We start from the raw sequence: 15,596 nt of genomic DNA, 5'->3' as shown, positions 1-15,596 counted from the left end.
CTTTCTAGCTGGCTCTTCTCCTCAGGCATACTGTATTCCTGCAAAGGGATCTCAAAGCTCTGGGATGTCATCCTGACATGAATCTCAATTGTCCTCTTGTTAGGACTTGGACCAGGTTCTCTCTCGATGCTCCACAAGCCCTATCTCTTACCCTAGGGTTTACCACCTGAAAGCCTATATCCTCCTGGTGTTGGGCAATGAAGAACAGAGCCAAATCTACCTATCCCAAGCATTCCAACTCTGTGACATATATGGAAACCTCCTGGAGAAATCCTGGCTGGAGATCAGCAATGTAAGTCCCGAGAGCTGGTAATCTGAAAGCTCTTTCCTTTGAGCACCAGATGAGCTGGTCTCTGGGAAGGGATTTAGGATTCCCTAGAAGAAAGTGGAGCTGGCTGCAGGTCAATGGCTGCAATATAGATAAAGTCAAGGGGCGGAGGGGGGAGGGGGCGGTGTTGTGAAGGCAAATGATCGAAATCCTGGATGGAGCTGGTGGGTACCTGCAGTAGGCTATACCTCCCTAGCACCCCCTGAGGGAAAGGATGGGACCTGTTCCTGTGGCAGAGTCCAGTGCTGTTCATAGCCCCTGCCCCCTTGCCCAGGGGTAGGGGGAATTAAAGTAGCCCAAACAAACAGTTTGGAAAGTCAAAGAAAAAGAGAGCAAAAAAGGGCAAAAGTATCAGCCCTTCTCCTTTCTGCAAGGGCCTGGGTGGGAAAGGCTCTCTAGCTGTTTCCCCAGTCAGCAACCCCTGCTTCTGGGAGTCAGGGACCGCTGCACTGCAGTCCTGCTCCTTCAGAGTGCTGCCCCAAACTGAGCTGGGATCCTCCTTTTTAAGCCCCCCCGCCCCATACCTAGGCTGGACAAGGCTTACAGCTGCACTGGCTTGAGGCTGGTTGTGCTGGAGGAGCTCTTTAATTCCTTCCTGAGAGGGGCGGGGAACTGCCGCACCACTGTGACATACACCCCAAGCCCACCTAATTTCCAAGTTCCACTAACATTTGTGGTATATTCTCAGACAGCCTGGGGCTGACATGACATTTAGGGACAAAGCTTGGGGAGGAGCATGCGCAGCACCTGATCCTTCACCCTGTTGGGTACGTCCACACCCACCCACATCATCAGAACTCTCCTCCAACAGAATGGAACAGAATCTCTCAAGGACTCCATTAACTGTGCTACTGCTTACCCTGCAGTGGTGACTATTTACAAAACCCAACAAATAGGCTCCCAGCTCTTGCCAGGGTTACTCTGCAGTACTCCTTGTCTACGCTACAGGGAAAAGTCGATCTAAGTTACGCACTTTAAGTTACGTGAATAGCGTAACTCAAGTCGATGTAGCTTAGATCTATTTACCACAAAGTCCATACTACGCAATGTCGACAGGAGATGCTCTCCCATCGACTCCCCTTACTTGATCTGGTGGCGTATAGGAGTCAACAGGAAAGCAATCTGTGGTCGATTTAGCAGGTCTTGACCTGCGAAATTGACCACTGATGCATCGATCGCCGTGCATCGATCCCCCGGTAAGTGTAGACAAGCCCACATCTGCCAAGCTGCGGAGTGAGATGCAGCCTGAGATTTCAACCCAAGTGTCTCACTCAGTATTGTGTGAACAGCACTTATCTTGACATCACTGGACGGTTCTCAGGGCTATGGTTTAAGAAGCATAAAATCCCATTCAAAACATTTAACAGGTTTGGGACCATTTCTAGTACACGACCAACCATTCCAAAATAACATTGCTTCCTGCTCTGTGCCTCCTGGAACTTGTGCTTTGGAGAACATTTTGATGGAAGATCTATAGGAGCATCATTTTTAGGGGCCAGTGGTTTTCTCTCTAGCGCAAACTTTATATTTGCAAAATTAAATCTCCTTTTCATGTTGTCCATGCGTCTGTCTACACCTGCCTGCCCATCATGGCTTGGTCAAACTTGTCATGGTTAACATAGCATGTTCTCCCTAGCATGGCCGTAACATGCTCCACATCTACACACACACTTGGGTTTCTATTATGCTATTGACTGTGCTGACCCACCTGTGCTTTTTGAGGTCCACCTTGATCGAGCCTCAGTCATTTTCAGTGTCATGGTGAGCAGAGGGCAATGTTGTGTTAGCCCAAAGAGTGCAAATGGACCTCCCAGTGCAATCCCATACTGCAGAGGTGGCCTGTCTAGACACTTGTCTGCATTCCACTGTCCAGGAGTCAGCCTGGCCAGGACCCACCTACTTGTACAAACAATGCAGCACACATGGATGGCCCCTAGCTGCACAGTGCTTCCACAGTGGCAGGCTTCTTCCGGTGATTGATTTGTGATCTGATCTCTACAATGCCTCATTGGATCATCCGACCAGGCTGCCAGCTGGCCAGCACCGACATCAGCATGCTCACTGCCTTACAGACAGGGCCAGAGCCTGTGGTACCATATGATCACAGCAATCAGGGAAGGTGTATAGTATGATGGCATTTCCCAGCATCTGGCAGAGATGGACATTCCCTGTACTGGAGACTGCATTATGAGAGCAATAGAGGAGAAGGCCTCTGAATGCCAGGGGGAAGAGGAATCTGATGAAGTGCTTCCTGAGACAGCTGCAGATTCAACTTGGAGAGCAGGAGAAATGCCATTCAGATCTGGTAAGCTACTTTTTAGTTGTGAAAATGTACCAATGGGGTCTGATTTGGATTGGCAAGGGAATGCATTCCCAGGTTCTCCTGAGTGTGTGTTTGTAAGAGCCCTGCACAAGAACCCTTCCCCTCTTTCCCTCCTTCCTTCCTACACCTCCATTGCATGGTCAGTTGGTCCCAGCACATCCAGTCCCCACCCCATTTTCCCTTTCTTGACCCCACACCTTCTGGTTGCCTGGCCTACTGTTCCCAGTAGGGACAGAAACGCCCAGTCCCTGATGAACAGCAGCTGGCTGTTGTCAGATGTCAGACAAGCAGAGAAAAATGTAAAAGGCCCAGAAGCAGCAATGCAGAAAGACTAAAGAACAGGAGCATTACTAAAGATCTAGTGCAGTCTGGCCAAGACACCTACATGACAACGTATCTGCTGGGCCATTGCCCTGAAGCACCTGCAAAGAGGCTGGTATAATTGGAACACACTGCCAGATGGTAGCATGCCCGCAATGCATGAAAATCAGTGCAAAGTAATATGCGCTTTCATGGTACACTCCTCATATAGACGGGACATGGAACAAGTGAAGGCAACCACAGGAACAATGGACATATAACAGTGACAAGCATTCTTACTGGAAGAGTTTTACCATGGACCATGTTAGTTTCTGACCTAATTTTAGCCCACTCTTGTGAGGTAATGTCAGAAAATATCTCCAAGCCAGTGCTCTAATGTAGCTCTTGCATTTCTTGACAGAGCCTATTTTCTTCTCCTGCCCAGGGAGCTGATTGGAGCAAATGGCTGGGGTGTATAGTTTGGAATTTAGAAGTTAAGCAAAATGGCTACATTTGTCTCATCCCTTGAAAGTACAGTATTAGGCTAAGAAAGGTGTGATGGCTTACTATGGACACAAACTCAAAACTACTTGGTTTGTCTTAACAGGACCTTCTACCAAGGCCCCGGCTGCACAGTTCTGTTTTGGACCAAGACAACAAAGGCCAGTGTGGGCACTGGAGTTAAAACTCTCCTTTGCCATGATGCCAAGTGCTTTGAGACCACAGTTGACCATGTTGACCAATATTGTCTCACTGTTTTCTTGTGCTCCCTGTCTGTCTGTATCCACCTGTTGACTCTTGTCTTAGATTGATAGCTCCTTGGGGCAGGGATGGTTTTTTGTTCTTTGTCCAGCACCGAGCACAATGAGGCAATACAAATAAAAAATAATAATTCTAATAGACAGGCTGACAGCTTTGGGGCCAGGAAGCACCTGCTATTGGCCTTTTAAAAAGACATTGGCCAGAAATATGCTTGGTCCAATCACAGTTGGAGGAGAAGGGGGAAAAAAAGTATGGGAAATCTACAGCTAGGATGGCATATAAACCATGGCTACCTATTTTCATCAGAAGGACATGCCCCAGGAAGAGAGGGGATTTGAAATATGGATGTCTGAGAACTTTTTCCAGACCCAAATGGACACAGGTAGAGTTCTAACCATCTGCGTAAGATCCTTCTCCGGCTCCTTGTTTACAGTACTCTGCCATACAAAATGTGGAAGACTTGAGTTTGGAATCGGCCTTTCCAACCACAGGCTCTGCCAGCCTAGCCTGTGAAATTCCACCCCGGTGGCAAACTGAGAGAACAATTCCCCTAGCAAGATGCATTTTTATCATCTTGGAGGACAGTTCTGTGGTTTGATGGTTCTGTTCTGGTGTCATCATTGTAAAGGCAGCTGGCCTGCTTTATTGCAATAAAGTCTTTTGTAGAAAGATAAGTCACTACAATATTTACACTTCCAGTGTAGCACCTCTGTAGTGTGAAGCAGGAGTAAATCATCAATGAAAACCATTCACCTTACACCCTAAAAGGGCGTAAGTAAGGGGGCTTAAGGGGCCTCAACATCCCTGTGTGGGTTATCTGTATCGTGGGTCACAACATGGGGAGCTGAGTAGTTTCAATGGGGTCCTGCTTCCCTTCCTACATAGGAGCAGGGAATCCAACACACCAGCCAGCAGTGCTGAGCCAGCATGGAAGGGAAAGAGATCTGTGCCTGGTTTAGGTGTGATGCAGATTACTTCCTTCCCCAAAGCCAGCTGGGAACCAACGGTCAAATTGCAACTTTCGTAATACATTTGTTCCCTGGCTTGCTGGTGGGGCAGTGTGGGATAGATAGCTATCGATAGCAAGAATAGGGGGCTCTTGTCAGACTTCTCCCCTTCCTGACCATCTTGGAAATGCTGTCTCTGAAGATCCAGTCTCATTCTGGCATCTCGTTTCCCTTTTGTTTTCCCTAGGAGTGGTGGTTCAATGCAAAAGGCCCCATGGAAGACTTATGGCTGAAGGCCGCACCAGATTTTCCCAAGTGGGAAATAGGAATGACAGAGAAAGACTTTCCAGAGATCCATAAAACCAAGTACTTGCTGCGGGTGCCAGCATTGGATATTAACAATCCTTTCCCAGAACCTGAGATCCCCGATGTCTGAGCTGCATGTAGTTCTGCCCAACTGGAGCACTTTGTAAGCCTTTCTAGCCGGCACTGCCCAAATTTGTAAGCATTTATGATATTCCTACGGTACACATAACAACACCTGCTCTCTGCAAAGCCCTCTGTATTTGCTCATCTCTTCCTTTGGTAAATGTAGGTTCTAATGTCTCACCGTGGCTTGCTTAGACCATTTTTCCTCACTGTTAATTAAACTCTGCAGTATCTCTTCATTATAGTAATTTATTCCTTTATAACCTGGAACAGAATCTAGTGCTATTCCCAAAAAGGAAAGTGTGATGGGTTGGATCACAGAACTCCCCCTGAGAGCTGCCAACCGATGTGCCAAGACTACTCCTATCCCTGTTTTCCCTGCCAGCTCAGGACTCCAGCACCCTGTCTTGCTGAGCCAGACACTCCCATCTGCTCCAACACAAACCCAGGATCTGAATTACTTGCCCCAAAGCTGCAGGTTTACCTGAAAACAGCTCACAGAAGTGTGCTTGTCTTTAGCACTCAGATGCCCAGCTCCCAATGGGGTCTAAACCCAAATAAATCTGTTTTACCCTGCATAAAGCTTATGCAGGTTAAACTCATAAATTGTTTGCCCTCTATAACACTGATAGAGAGATATGCACAGCTGTTTGCTCCCCCAGGTATTAATACATACTCTGAGTTAATTAATAAGTAAAAAGTGATTTTATTAAATACAGAAAGTAGGATTTAAGTGGTTCCAAGTGGTAACAGACAGAACAAAGTAAGTCACCAAGCAAAATAAAATAAAATGCGCAAATCTATGTCTAATCAAACTAAATACAGATAATCTCACCCTTAGAGATGCTTCAGTAAGTTTTTTCCTCAGACTGGACACCTTCCAGGCCTGGGCACAATTCTTTCCCCTGGTACAGCTCTTGTTCCAGCTTAGGTGGTACCTATTGGATTTTTCATGATGGCTCTTCTCTCTCCTTGTTCTCTTCCACCCCTTTATATATCTTTTGCATAGGTGGGAACCCTTTGTCCCTCTGGGTTCTCTCCCCCCCCACTGGAAAAGCACCAGGTAAAAGATGGAATCCAGTTCAGGTGACATGATCACATGTCACTGCAAGACTTCATTACCCACTTGCCAGCACACACATATACAGAAAGACTTACAGGTAAAACACAGCCATCTGCAGACAATGGTCCTGGTTAATGGGAGTCATCAAGATTCCAAACCGCCATTAATGGCCCACACTTTGCACAATTACAATAGGCCCTCAGAGTTATATTTTATATTTCTAGTTTTAGATACAAGAGTGGTACATGGTACATTTATACAAATAGGATGATCACACACAGTAGATTATAAGCTTTGTAATGATACCTTACAAGAGACCTTTTGTATGAAGCATATTCCAATTACATTATATTCACTTATTATCATATTTTTATAAAACTATTCCAGTTACATTATATTCACTTATTATCATGTTTTTATAAAGCCATATAGACTGCACAACGTCACAGAAAGTCTAATTTAATTTTTTTTAAACATTCACGACTAAAATGCACTTTCTTCAACAAAGTCACTACAACGCTCCACCCACTGTAACAATGCAGCCTATGGCGGGACACTACTGAGAGTATCAATTCAGGACAAATTGCTTAGAGCGGGGCAGTCACAGCCCAAGGCTGAGGTTCCTTCACTATTAAGGTACACCAAACCAGCCAAACAGAGAGGACTTCAGTTTCAGTCCATTGGCTAACCAGAAGTCATCAAGCAATTCCCTCAGACACTCCAGTTTCCCAGTGTCACCACCAGCACCACTCCTTATGGGGACAAATGGTTATGAAAACCAATACCTCAGTAAAAGAAAAAAGGTTCTCCCAATCCCAAAAGACCAAGCCCCAGACCCATGTCAATATACCAATTAGATTTTAACCACAAATCATGCTGTTGCCAATCCTTTAGAATCTAAAATCTAAAGCAACAGAGGGTCCTGTGGCACCTTTGAGACTAACAGAAGTATTGGGAGCATAAGCTTTCGTGGGTAAGAACCTCACTTCTTCAGATGCAAGTAATGGAAATTTCCAGGGGCAGGTATAAATCAGTATGGAGATAACGAGGTTAGTTCAATCAGGGAGGGTGAGGTGCTCTGCTAGCAGTTGAGGTGTGAACACCAAGGGAGGAGAAACTGCTTCTGTAGTTGGATAGCCATTCACAGTCTTTGTTTAATCCTGATCTGATGGTGTCAAATTTGCAAATGAACTGGAGCTCAGCAGTTTCTCTTTGGAGTCTGGTCCTGAAGTTTTTTTGCTGTAAGATGGCTACCTTTACATCTGCTATTGTGTGGCCAGGGAGGTTGAAGTTGTGGAAGCAGAGAAAGAACTGACAGGAAGGGGATGCAATACATGACAGTTCGTTAGAAAGGGTCAGGCTAACTGTAACCCTGATAACGCGAGATTTGTAGAAGCGAGGATTGTGTGAGGCGGGTGAGAAAGAACTGTGTAAGAAGTCATTATGACCTGGTATAGATAAGGTGTAGAAGACCTTGTGTAGATAAGGTATAGAAATTATTGTATGTTGGCAAGAGTCAAAACAAGTGAGGAAATGAGATATCAAGATGGCCTATGTATAAACAAAATGCAACTGTTGCTCATTATTGTCTGTAACAAAAGGTATAAATGCTTGCTGTAATTGTTTACCTGTTGAGAGACCTGCTTAGCTCTCTCCCTCTGCGCAATTGTGAGAGTTAATAAAGCATCTGACTTGCTATACCTAAACAAATAGTGAGAACTCTGTTTTTCTCCGACAATTTGGGGGCTCGTCCGGGATGGCAACGCCCGCAGAGGCACCGGCAGCTGCTACGGATCGTTCCCCTTTGAACCCCATGGCGCCACAATAGAGGTAGGAGACCTTTTGAAATCTCTATTGGGGTGTCGGAGGAGGACTGTCCGTGGGGCCGTCTGTCCCTGTTGGGCTCACGCCATCCGAACTTATTGACTGTGCAGCAAGGTCAGATGCTGAGCGGCTTAGGGGAATTGTTGCCGCCCCCTGTATGCATATGCTAGGTGCATAGGGTTTGCACCTGTGTTGAGGGGTTTTTACCGCCTCAGTAGGGGTTTTTACCGCCTCGAGTGATGCATCGAGGTACTTGGGAATAGTACCTGGAGGTACTTGGGAATAGTACCTGGAATAAGGCCTTGGGTGTGTGTGTGTGTGTGTGTGTGTGTGTGTGTGTACGTACACCAGTGTGAATTGAGTGTTACCGGAAGACGCCCAGAGTACTCTGCGAAGTCTTTTGGCTCGTGACCAGAACTACTCTAATGCAAGCCCGGTAACTAGAGGATCTTTTAGGAGATCCGACCCACGGTGGGCTAACTCGGCCTGGCATCGTCCGGCGAGGAGGCTACCTGGGTCTAGGAGTGTGTGAACCCATCTTCCCTCCCCTTTTCCTCTCCGTGTGAGCCACTGACAGTCTGATCATCTCACTGGATGCAACAGAGTAAGCGGCGCCATCTCTCTGAGACTAGCCGATGCTCTTTGCTGAAGGGAGGTGTAGGAGGGTCGTGGCCATCCTCGTTAGTCTCTCCTGTGTGAATACCCTGTAGGGAGAGATCCTTAGTTTATGTGCTGCTAGCGCGGACAGGGCATCCTCCTCCCTGTGTGTGTGATTGGAAAATGGGTGGGGGACAGTCTAAGGATTCCCTCTCACCCACTAAGGGTACCCCAGCTTATTTCATGTACGTACATTATGGTACTAAAACCTGCAGGTATTTAGAGAATTGAAATCATTACACGCGTGAAAATTCATCTAAACAATGCCCACTAGAAGGTACCTTCAATCTAGATAAGATCATACATCTCAGAGGAGCTTTTAATCACCAAAAAGCCTCTGACACACAATGGGAGCAATTTGTCTATTGAGGAAAGGAACGGGTTAATTTGAAATTCAGCTTGGTCCAGAGATAAAGAGAAAGTTAATCTGCGTTCAAGGTCAAGAATCAATGCAGACCAGGCTAAGTACAAAGAAAAACTGCTTTCGGCCCCAGCTGACTGTGAAAAAATATAGACATAGTCAAGCCAAAGGCAATACAAGTTACAGTGCTGAGATTACATTTGCAAAGCTTAACTGTCCAGTGAGATCCAATCTGCCTTTGCGACCCTGGAGCTGGCGTGGTTTGGGGAAGCTGAAGAAGCCACAGGCAGCCGGCCTGGACTGGAATCACTGAAAAGACGCCCCAGGAGACCTCAGGGTGTAAAAGAACTGCCCTCCCAAGAGAGGAAGCAAGTTGGAGATTGCACAGCACCTTCTCTGAACGTTATACACAGACGTGGCCAGTCTGGACGTACGTGTGTGAGTATGAAAGTGTGCCTACTCTCAGCCGCAGTAAGTCTGAGAACCGGAGAGAGATTTAGCATTCCTCTCTCCACCCCGGCTGACCGGGAAGGGTGTCAGGTGGATCTACCCCAGTCGTAGCAGGACTTGGCAATAGAGAAGTTGGAGAAAAGGGAAGAGTTGTGTACTTGATAACTAGAATTGAGCAATTAAGAGCATAGATCATGAACCAGGCAGCAACTCAAACCTACGCCCAGGGCAAGTTGCAAGCCTTGAGACAGGACTTCCAGGCAGAAAAGGAAGCACTGGCTAAGCAAGTACCGGTCCTTCAGGGACTTGTCAGAATTTAACCATTTGTGTTTGCATATGCTGTAAGAGCAGTGTGTTTGCCACAAGAGAAAATTGAATAGTTAAATGCCAGTGGGTCATGCGTTTTGCCCAAGTGGCAAGCCTCACGAGGGAGGACTCGGGTAGCCTTGTAAGAATGTTTAAGAGAAGAGACCAGGAAGAGTGGGGGTTAGTTGAGAAGCCCACCCTCCTATCTAAATTGGTAGTGAAAAAGCTGGTGCCCATGGAAGGGACGGTTCAGCGAGAAAAGCAGGATCGGGCCCAAGCGGGCAGGCAATAGATAGAGAGATTGGAGAACAGGTTGGAAACTTTGAGGGCATAGTGGAAGGAAAGGAGTAAGTAATTATAAGCATGGGGGATTTCAAATCCCCAGGATAATAATTGAAATGGTAAAATGTGTGTAAGACAGAGTCTTTGTACCAAGGTGCAAGGCTCTCCTTTCTTCTACTGAATAAAGCAACTCTTCCTTATCCCTGTCTGGCTGTTATTGGCTCTCAGCTAGGTGGACCCGATATTTTGGTGACAGTTACTGGTGACTCCGGTTAATGAATTTCTGTCTTATACATTTAGATGTTAGGTGTGTGGACAGAACTGAGCCTCTCATTTGTAATTCCTCAGAGTGGAAGCCATCGCGTGCAATGAAGCTCTGAGGTCGAATTGGAATCCTTCTGTCCCATCCCCTGTAGCGGTCAGTATTAGTAGAAATTCCTGTAATAGGATCCTATTAGGCCATAATTTCCTCTGTTCTCTGTGTAATTCTCTGTTAGAGTATCAGCAGGCAGATGGGTGGGTCTCTGGTAAAACCCTCTAAGGATAGCCCTTTGAATTATATGTTAAGTAAATGGCTTTTACCCAGTGTTCAGGAAAGAATAAAGATTTGAATTTGTTTTTGGGTAACAAAATAGCAGATAAAAGATCTGGTAAAAAGAGAGAGAAGGACAGTGCCCCTGGCTCTGTGTGGTCGAGCTGTCACTTTACTAGGGGTGCATGGAGATTTTGTAAGCACAAAAGAAACAGTTACACCTTGTGTAGAAATTGATGTGGCTAGTGTTGTGGAAATTGAATTGTGGAGAGGATGTGCATTTTCCCCAGAACATGTGCAGTGTATATTGTAGCAGAGGTAAAAGAAATGCAAACCTACCAATATAGGTTGTGTTGTCTCTTTCAGATCACTGGGTGTTTGAAAGCAGGAGTTAGAAGTAAAAGGCAATCAAAGTCTGGGAAAGTTAATTGTGTCCCTTTTTACATAAGAATTTTTAAGCTGTGAATAGCTTTGGATCTGGAAGCAAGCCAGAAAGCATCTGTATTAATGCAATTTTCTAACTAATAAGGTAGAAGCCACTGAAACCTGGGCTGCCTATGAAACAAATACAAGGAAATATGGGGTAATTCCTCTGTTTTGTCTAAAATCAACAAGAGTATGTGTGTATATAAAGGAAATATTTTAAGCAATGACTGACTGCCCAGAAGGGGCAGACCTCTGTTCTTTTGTCTTTCAGATCATCAGAGAAAACGGATGCCAGCTGAACAGCATTCAATGTACCATGCATTTACTGGTACAATAGGAATTATTTTTGTGTTCTTTGTTCTGTCTTGTGGTGTTTGTCTTGTGGCCAGAATTGTTGGGTTTAATATTTTCATAAGACAGTCTAGCTCAAAATTAAATAGAAGGGTTAAATCAAAAAGCAGATACTTGTTTTTATTCAACTTGGAATACAAAAAGTGTTTGGATAAATCAGGAAAATGTGATATACTAAAGTCTAATACAGTTGCTTAAGTAAGAAAAAGAAACTTCATTGGCCAGATTTTTTTTTAATTGGAAAAAATTGTTGTTAAAATTTGCATACCAACAGTCTTTGGAAGCAAGGACATGGAAGGTTAACCCACTCCCCATATTGCCCATGGGATCCTTCTGGCTACTTCAGATTTCTAGCTAGAGGGCTGGGGAGGGAGGAAAGCTATTGGACACCTGAGGTTGTACCGAGTGGACTCCTCAAAAGTGGGTGTGCTTGTCCTGGTTTGTTGCTCCAAAGCTCTGTAATAAAGTTATTTTACTGGAAGGGTGTACATGGCATACATTGAATAATAAGACTAATGTACTGTATAATGGCAATGTGTATGTATTCATTGTTGGGAAAAGGTGTATGAGTGAAAAGTGGAAGTTTCCTTTGTAGGTTAAAAGAAGCCAAGAAGGGGAGAAGGAAAAAGAACAGAACGAGTTAACTGAGGAAAAATAGCTAGCAAGCTCAGTCCAAAGATAAGATGCTGGCACCATCCAAGGACACTGCCCACAGCTAAGACTTGGCTGATAGCCAAGAAAAGGGGGGCCTGAATGTGCCCAAGCAACTATGAGATCTGCAAAACACTGCCAGGCATTAATGAAATGTGTTAGGTTTCTTTTCTCACAGATAAAAGAAGTGCTACCCAAAGACCCTAGCAGCCCTGCCATTCATTGAAACAAGGAGACTGAGTCTACGTAAAGTCCATCAACGAAAGACTGCTTTGGCTCCACACTGGAAAGGCCCTTTCCAAGTCCTGTTAACCACCACCACCACCACTGTGAAGTGCCAAGGACTACCTGCCTGGACCCATGCTTCTCACTGTAAAAAGACCCCTCCACCTCGGGAGGACTCTCCGACTGATGATAAGCCTATTTCTCCTTCTAGCTCTGCTGTGTCTTCTGGACAGCAGGAAAAAGAAAGAAAGGAAAAAAAAAAGACAAGGTGAAGTGCTAGTAACCTCTCCCTTGTCCACTGACAGACCTACTGTGCCTCTGGATTTTTCTAGAAGAAGCAAAACCATTACAGGGTGATGTGCTAGTAACCTCTCCCCTGTATGATGCTAAACCACACTGTTTCAGGAAAAGAGAAGAAGGAACACTTGCTTCACTGAAACCACAAAGTCCAGGGATTCCTGACTACAAGAGACATTAAGAACTGACCCTGGTGAAGAAACAAAGAATTATACACTGGCAGGAAGAAACTTGTGGGGCCCATGCTTGGGAACGTGGTATTGTTTGGATTTTGGGGTTTATTCTACAGGCTGCGCCCTGTGTTTTGGATAAGTCCTTCAGCATGTATTGCCCTCCCTAATTGGATTTTAAATGATAAGTACCAAAGGCACCTTGTTGCCATTGCCCCTGCCATCTCCTCCATTACACTATTACCCCTGTAACACATCCAAATACAGACAATGCCATATATTTGATAAAACCAATGACTAAGGCCTTCACACTTTAGTGATTTATTTAAATATTGTTTGAAAAAATATATTTTTAAGGTTCAGGATATCCCATATAAGCGAACAATTGAATGGATCAGTGGAGATAAAAGTATATGATATCACTACCAGTGAACCCCAAGAATTTATAATTGCTCACAGGGGGCTGCCATTAGATTAGCACAACAGAGGGCTTGGGTTATTTCCTCTAGAAAGAAGAGAGACTTGACCGGATCCCTTTGGGATGGGGCCAATAATGCAGCAGCAGTTTGGAATATTTTTAAGAACCAATAACATGATGAGAAATTGGGGCAACTAGAGAAGGCCATTGGCCTTGTTTCTGGAGCACAACTAACCCAGGTACAGGCTGGAGTTGATGAGTTACATGTTATTTCCGCCCTTAGTTCAATGACCCAGAAGTTGCTGACAGAGATGGTATTGAATATCACTGAGGCTGGGAAGGCATTGCAGTGGGATCTAGCATGCTCAGAGATTCAGGATTTCTTGAATGACCAGCTAATGGCCATTCGGAATGATCTAGAGCACCAGGCTTGGCCCACTGCCCTTACAGACACATCAGGAGTACCATCTGATCTGTGGCCATGGAGACATACTTGGAAACTTTCTGGGTGGAAGTGTGGACGTTCTCAGTGCTCCTTCCAAGCATATGGACCGGTTCAGGGGGTGTGGGCTCCCACATACCGAATCCTGCCGGGTCCATGGGGAGGATGCATGTGGGATTGGGTAATTCACTGAGACATCTGGGAAATTAGACCTCCTGGTATGCCCAATCGATTTTTAGTCAGTGCTCCTGGGATTACATCTGACATTTGGATGGGGTTAGGGAGTCAATGGACATTTTGGCCGTTACAACTCCCACAGCTTCAGTGTATCCGTAAACTGAAGCCAGGAGAAGTTGTTACTCTTCATGACTACGTTTGCTGGGAGGGTAGGGGACAAAGAACTACCCTGACAGGACACTTATTTTTTAAGCTAATGATAGCTGTGTGTATGTTAAAGCCACCACATTGCAAGACATACATTTTAATCTCATTACCACTGCAAGCAATCATATTATTTACTGGCCTGCAGATAGAATTTTGCAAGTAGTCCTTAGGTTCCAGATACCCTTTAATTGGACTAGTTTAGTACCTGATCGATTTCAAAATTTGCTTTCACTGTTACCAGAGGTTCAGAAAATCTCTGAAGTACAAGGGCAAATTCACATGCTTCAAAATATGTATCAAGTTAAAAAGTATGCCTTTCAGACAGCTTATAGAGTATCCACCTTATGTACTAAGTATGATGTATTGTGTTATATGACTAAGATTGTACAACAACCCCATCATATTATCGCTATGGGAATGTTATTGCTTGTGTTGTGCAGGAGTATGTTATTGTTGTTGTAAAGGACGTAATAATAGTAATACCTTTCATGTCCATGCTCATCATGCATTGTCATTACATCCAATCAAAACCCCTAAGGTTGAAGCATCTGATGTAGAATCTGAATTCCGAGATTTAATGCAAATAGAGATTTGAAAATGTTTGTTGTACTAGTAGTACAAAAGGGGGGGTTGTGGAAGCAGAGAAAGAACTGACAGGAAGGGGATGCAATACATTACAGTTCGTTAGCAAGAGTCAGGCTAACTGTAACCCTGATAACGCGAGATTTGTAGAAGCGAGGATTGTGTGAGGCGGGTGAGAAAGAACTGTGTAAGAAGTCATTATGACCTGGTATAGATAAGGTGTAGAAGACCTTGTGTAGATAAGGTATAGAAAATATTGTATGTTGGCAAGAGTCAAAACAAGTGAGGAAATGAGATATCAGGATGGCCTATGTATAAACAAAATGCAACTGTTGCTCATTATTGTCTGTAACAAAAGGTATAAATGCTTGCTGTAATTGTTTACCTGTTGAGAGACCTGCTTAGCTCTCTCCCTCTGCGCAATTGTGAGAGTTAATAAAGCATCTGACTTGCTATACCTAAACAAATAGTGAGAACTCTGTTTTTCTCCGACAAAGTGTTCTCCTACAGGTTTTTGTATATTGCCATTCCTGATATCTGACTTGTGTCCATTTATCCTCTTGCGTAGTGACTGTCCAGTTTGGCCAATGTACATAGCAGAGGGGCATTGCTGGCATATGATGGCATATATAACATTGGTGTACGTGCAGGTGAATGAGCCGGTGATGGTTAGCTGATCTGGTTAGGTCCTGTGATGGTGTTGCTGGTGTAGATATGTGGGCAGAGTTGGCATCGAGGTTTGTTGCATGGATTAGTTCCTGAGTTAGAGCTGTTATGGTGCAGTGCGTGGTTCATTGTCCAGGATGGGTTGTAGATCACTGATGATGCATTGGAGAGGTTTAAGCTGAGGACTGTAGGTGATGGCCAGTGGAGTTCTGTTGGTTTCTCTTCTGGGCCTGTCTTGTAGCAGGAGGCTTCTGGGTACACGTCTGGCTCTGTTGATTTGTTTCTTTATTTCCTTGTGTGGGTAGTTTTGAGAATGCTTGGTGAAGATCTTGTAGGTGTTGGTCTCTGTCTGAGATCTACAACCCATCCTGGACAATGATTCCTCACTTTCACAGACCTTGGGAGGCAGGCCAGTCCTCG

General features: G+C 44.9%; 1 long non-coding RNA gene across 4 annotated transcripts; it reads left to right on the top strand.

Moving 5' to 3' along the window:
* LOC135983386 (uncharacterized) lies at nucleotides 1-14,977 on the top strand. Of its 4 annotated transcripts, none has more exons than XR_010600979.1 (4): nucleotides 1-292; nucleotides 4,908-9,424; nucleotides 11,262-11,318; nucleotides 11,937-14,977. It is a non-coding gene; the product is annotated as an uncharacterized LOC135983386 (long non-coding RNA). The 4 variants fall into 4 exon arrangements; XR_010600978.1 differs by having other exon boundaries at nucleotides 4,908-9,432; XR_010600980.1 differs by lacking the exon at nucleotides 11,262-11,318.
* Nucleotides 14,978-15,596: the final 619 nt, after the last annotated feature.

The sequence above is a fragment of the Chrysemys picta genome, chromosome 4, assembly GCF_011386835.1.
Source record: "Chrysemys picta bellii isolate R12L10 chromosome 4, ASM1138683v2, whole genome shotgun sequence".
Lineage (NCBI taxonomy): Eukaryota > Metazoa > Chordata > Testudines > Emydidae > Chrysemys > Chrysemys picta.
Note: the sequence above shows the minus strand (reverse complement) of the source record. Positions and strands in the feature narration are given on the sequence as shown.